Source organism: Pyrus communis, chromosome 16, assembly GCF_041283825.1.
Source record: "Pyrus communis isolate YQ-2024b chromosome 16, ASM4128382v1, whole genome shotgun sequence".
NCBI lineage: Eukaryota > Viridiplantae > Streptophyta > Magnoliopsida > Rosales > Rosaceae > Pyrus > Pyrus communis.
The window spans coordinates 1,263,308-1,269,307 of record NC_142580.1 but is presented as its reverse complement, the minus strand read 5'-3'; positions in this window follow the sequence as shown (position 1 = coordinate 1,269,307).

Here is a 6,000-nt window from a genome sequence, read left to right as displayed (position 1 = left end):
TGGTCCTTGAAATTGACCAACCCCATCAAGCTGGTCCTTAAAATTGAAAATCAATCAATGTTGTCCCTAAAAATTGATGACACAAATCAATGTAGTCATTCCATTACAATTCCTTTAAAATTCCGTTAAAATTTCTACTATGTGCTTATGCTTTATATAAGTAGGTTCCATAAGTCTAATTAAATATTACCATGAAATTAAAAAAATTTAAATAATAAATAAATAAATTTTTATGTCAAAATTAAAAAAAATTAAAAAAAAAATTTCTCTCATCATCTTCGTTGAGCAGCCTTGGCTGCCATCGCTCCATTTTTGGCACTTGATCCGTTTAAACATAATATACTACAATAGAAACCCAGTCAAACCAAACTATCTTCTTCGTTTCTGATTCCAGCATCGCTGACACCCACCTTCTCCCAACCATATCCTCCGATCTACCGCCACACCCTAGGACTAAGTTGACGGCCCCACACCAATCTTTTTGACAAGTAGCAGAAGATTTGGGCAAAAACCCTCCACACCCATGAGATTTTTTGCTTCGGCTGGTAGTGGGTAGGGCTGCCATGGTAGCCAAGCCTGCGCGAGAAAGACAACGAAAGAAAAAAAAAGATGTATTTTTTATTTTGACATAAAAAAATATTATTTATTATTATTTTAATATTTTAATATAAATGTTAATATTTAATTAGATTTGTGGGACCCATTTATGTGACACATAAGCACATAACAAAAATTTTAACGGAATTGTAACGAAATGACCACATTGCAACATTCATTTCCAGGGACTACATTGATTGATTTTCAATTTCAAGGACTATCCTGATGCGGTGATTCAATTTCAGAGATCATTTATGACAAAAACCCTAGATAATAATACATTCAAAATTGAAGACAAAAAAAAAACAGAAAATAAAGAAGGAATGTGTTTGATTTGTTGAAAATAAAAGAATATGTTCGAGTTGCTGAAAATAAAGGAATATGTTTGATTTGCTGAAAATAAAGGAATATGTTCGATTTTGGTGGCATGGCCAAGTTATAGGACGGGGGATTGCAATTTTTTTTAGAGTTTTAACGAAACACTCTCGTATTGTTCACTTTAACGAAAAATGAAAATTTTATTCTAAAAAGTCACTCCTTGCACTATTCACTTACAACACTTTTTTGTCTTTTTGATTAAAACTCAAAATTTTCAAGTCATTTTCATTATTATTATTTTTTTTTCCAGTTCAAACTCCAGGTGTTGTGTGACCAACAAAAGAATAGAAATACATTCTTATGTTTTGCAATAGAGTTTTTATCATAAATGGTCCCTGAGATTAACCAAACTCATCATTTTGGTCCCTCACTTTCAAAATCAATCAATGTCACCCCTGACATTCACTACCACACATCAATTTGGTCATTCCGTTTAGATTCCATCAATTATTCTGTTAGTTTGTATGTGGTATCCACAAATCCAATAAATTTGTGACACGTGAATTATACAAAAGAAGGGTTTCACAAATGGTCTCTGATATTGATCAAACTCCTTATTTTGGTCATTGAGTTTCAAAAATCAATAAATTTGGTCCCTGATTTTCACTATCTCATATCAATAGAGTCATTCAATTAAAATTTCGTCAATATTTTTTGTTAGTGTGCTGATGTGGTCCCACTAGTCCAATCATACAGCACTAAGTGGATTAACTATAAGAAACTAATATTTTTTTTTTAGAATGAACCAATTGGCGAGTATTACGCGCTGACATTTCTCTCGCATCCCACAATCCCGATTGGAAAATAAGATTCAATCTAAATTCGATAAAGTCGAATCTAAATTCAATTCAAATTTGATAGGATTATAATCAATTAAAGAGAATGATAAGTGAGTTTACGGAGGACAAAAGCTTTAGTGTTGTCATGGAGAGTTCTTTTTCTTTTTGAGCATACCTAGATGAAGATGATGATGTCTTTTTTTTTTCTTTTAGTTTTTGTTTTTAATTTCTCATAGTACTTTTAGTTTTAAATCTTAATTTTTTTTTAATAATTAATTCATGTGGCGCCATATGATTGGACGAGTAGGACCATATTATCACACTAACAAAAAATATTGACGAAATTTTAATGGAATGATTAAATTGATGTGTAGTAGTGAAAGTCATGGACTAAATTTATTGATTTTTGAAACAGGGACCAAAATGAGGAATTTGATCAATGTCAGAGACCATTTGTGATAAAAATCCTTATTTTGTGCAATCCACGTGTCATCATTCTATTAGATTTGTGGGTCTCACATGCAAACTAATAGAAATAGTTGGCGGAATCTAAACGGAAGAACCAAATTGATGTGCGGTATTGAATGTTAAGGATGATATTGATTGATTTTGGAAGTGAGAGACTAAAATGATGAGTTTGGCGACTTAAATGGCTTGTTCTCGTACATTTACGTTATGTTTCTTTAGTTATTTTAGTACTTTAAGCTATTTTCGTGTGTTTGTAGGTCCAAAGGGCTAAAGGAGCAAAAAGATGCATTTTGGAGACTTTTGGAGCACTTTTGGGCTAAGGACGGATAACTTATGCTTGAAGCCAAAGTGTTGGACGAAATTGAAGACCTAATTGGAGCCAAAGTGTTGGAACCTTGTTCTCTTTAGTTTTAGGACATTTAAACCTTTCCTAATCCCAATCATGCCATGCATAACACACATCCATTCTAACACATTGTCATTGCACATGCATTTCCTTCATTAGTTAACCCACATGCACTTATCACTTATCATCACCACATATCATATCACTTAATCACTTATCACTTATCATCACCACTTAACCACTTATCATATCATAACCACATATCATATCACTTATCACTTATCACTTAACATAACATCCACCCACTTCACCTACAACATCCACCTACTTCACCTACAACATCCACCTACTTCACCTACAAATGACATAGCCATATGTTCCCTCCACTACTCCTATAAATACCCTTGCATTCATTCATTCAAAGACATCTCATTTTCATACACAACACACCACAAACACTTCCATTCCTTCTCTTTGCCGTGAGTCCCCTTAGAATCCAAAACCATCTTTTCCATTCCACACTTCCATCCCCCAAACCAATTATCCCTAGACCTTATGCTACAATAAAGAGGAAGAGAAGAGGGCCTAAACGTTCATACAATTCAAATTTGAGTTGTTGGAATGTTTAGGCGTTTCTTTGATTTCAATGTTTAATTTCAATTCTCTTTGTTTTGTATGAGGAACTAAACCCCCCTTTAGCTAGGGGGTGATTCGAAATTATGTTTATGTTTGTAATATGATTTGATTACTTTTAATTACGTTTCATAAATTGTGAATTCAATTTGTTTAACTGTTTGATTGATAACCTATTTATGTATGTTTATTAAGAATGAACGCTTAATTTTCATGCATGAATTTGACGCTAGAATATAAGTGAGTTTCACATAATAGTTATGAACTTATATTCACAAGTAGTGGAGGTTGCTTATAAACAATCGCGTTAAACAAATTCTTGGCATAAGTTTCATGCAATCATAGTAACAAATGCCTCGTCAACACTTATAGTTTTCATGATGCTTAATGATTCTTGCTTGTTTCTCTATTATGCAATTCATGTAGGGAACTTGTGAGGAATGCTTTGGGTTGTCGTATGCAATCATCCAATTCATTAACTTAAGGAAAACTTGACGGTTAATTTAAGCGGACCTAATTAACCCGGGGCGTTGAGAATTAATGATTTGTTGAAATGCAATTGGAAATCGTTTTATTATGCAAGCATAACATATGTGGAGATGAACCCCGTAGCTAACTTTCCATCCAATTCCATCCATTTGTTCTTTCTTTTCTTGTTTCTGTTTTCATGTTTAATTTAACTTGTTATTCAATTATGTTAAACATGTGAAACTAATTTCTTTTTAGTTAGAAGCGAATTTGAAGCCATGGACATATGTTGGTTATGATTTGATTTACTCCAGTTATGAATTCATGAACTTTAGATGTGGGTTACTTTCCTGTTTTGATTAAGAACTTGTTTATGTATGTGGGTTGAGGGTCGACACTTAATTTGCATGCCTAAAACTTGATGCTAGGATATAAGAGAATTTCACCTTGTTATGAACTTATATTCATGAGTAGTAAAAATCGCTAGTCACGATTGTGTTTAGTAAACCCTAGGCTGGATTAACATGCGTATCCCATAGTTATGAATGCCTAGTCGATGTTTATGATTTCCGTTGAACTTAATGATCTTTGTTGAATGTCTCTATCATGCGTATTCCATGTGAGAGACTTTGATTAGGAATAATTTGGTTGTAATGCGTATCCCATTCAATCCAATGAATCTAGGGAAATCTGAAGGTTAATTTAAGCGGACCTAATTAACTTGGAGCATTGTCATTCATCGTTTGTTGAAGTCATAACTGGGAGTCAAATTATATGCTTATGTTCATGTGTGGATAAGGAACCCTCTAACTAGTTTTTCATCATTCTATTTTATCAATTTCGTTTTTATAATCTGTTTCCAAGTTTCTGTTTTAGTTTAAATTCATCCAAAACCAATCCCCCATTTATTTTAAAGTGTTAGATTAGTTAGAAATACATTTATTTTGTGTTTTTACGTTTTTGAGTCAGTTTCCAAGTGATTTGCAATCCCTCCTAATCCCCGGTCCAGAACGATCCCTACTTGCACCTATACTACAATTTGACAAAAAGAGGGTTTAGTTTGTGCGCGTATAAAACTCGCATCACTTGGAAACTGACTCAAATACGTAAAAACAAGTTTAAAACACTATACTAGACTCAAAGAATGCAAAACTAAACTTTAAAACACCAAAACAAACCAAAAGACTCAAAACAGCACCAAAACACTCAAAACTGCCTTAAAAACACAATCTGGGCAGTTTTGAACACTAGACACAACTTTGGACGAAAATTGGTTTTACTTTGACCTAAGACACTTAAAAACACAAACTAAAGTGATTTCTAACTACTATGACTCAACAAAGTAAAGGGGGATTGGTTTTGGACGAATTTAAAAACAAAACAAACTTTTTAAATTAGAACAGATTGTAAAAACGAATTTGATGGAATTGAATGGATGGGAAGCTAGCTAAGGGGTTCATCTCCACACATGTTATACTTGCATATAAAACGATTTCCAATTGCTTTTCAATAACCCATGAATTCTCAACGCCCCAAGTTAATTAGGTTCGCTTAAATTAACCTTCAGATTTTCCTAACGTTATTGAATTGGATGATTGCATACGACAACCCAAAACATTCCCCACAAGTCCCCTACATGATTGCATAATAGAGATACAACCAAGAATCATTAAGTTCTATGAAAACCATAAGCATTGACGAAGCACTTGTTACTATGATTGCATGAAACTTATGCCAAGAATTTACTTAACACGATTGAGATCATCAACCTTTACTACTTGTGAATATAATTCCATAACGATTAGGTGAAATTTCCTTATATCCTAGCATCCAATTTATGCATGATAATTAAGCGTGCACTCTCAACCAACACACACAAATCAATGTAATTCACATAGATAAGTAAATTGAATTCACAACTTATGAAACGCAATTAGAAGTAATCAAATCATATAGCAAGTATAAACATGTATTCCGAATCCCCCCCTAGCCAAGGGGGGGTTTAGTTCCTCATACGCACAAAATAAAGAGAATTGAAATTAAACATTGAATTCAAAGGAAAAGAAACACCTAGAAATTCCAGCGACGCGAACTCGAATTGCATGAACTCCCGAGCTTCCTTCTCCTCCTCCTTGGTGCGGCAAGGGTCTAGGGACAGGTTTAGGGCCTTAGGTGTATGGATGCATGGTTATGGAGGGATGTAGTAGTGTTTAGGGGAAGGGGATGGTGCGGCAAAGCTTAAAACTAAGGAGAAAGGTGTTTGGTGGCTGCGGCAAGGGTGTGGAGAGGGTTAGACGAATTTCTGGAATTAATGAATGTGTATGAGAGGTG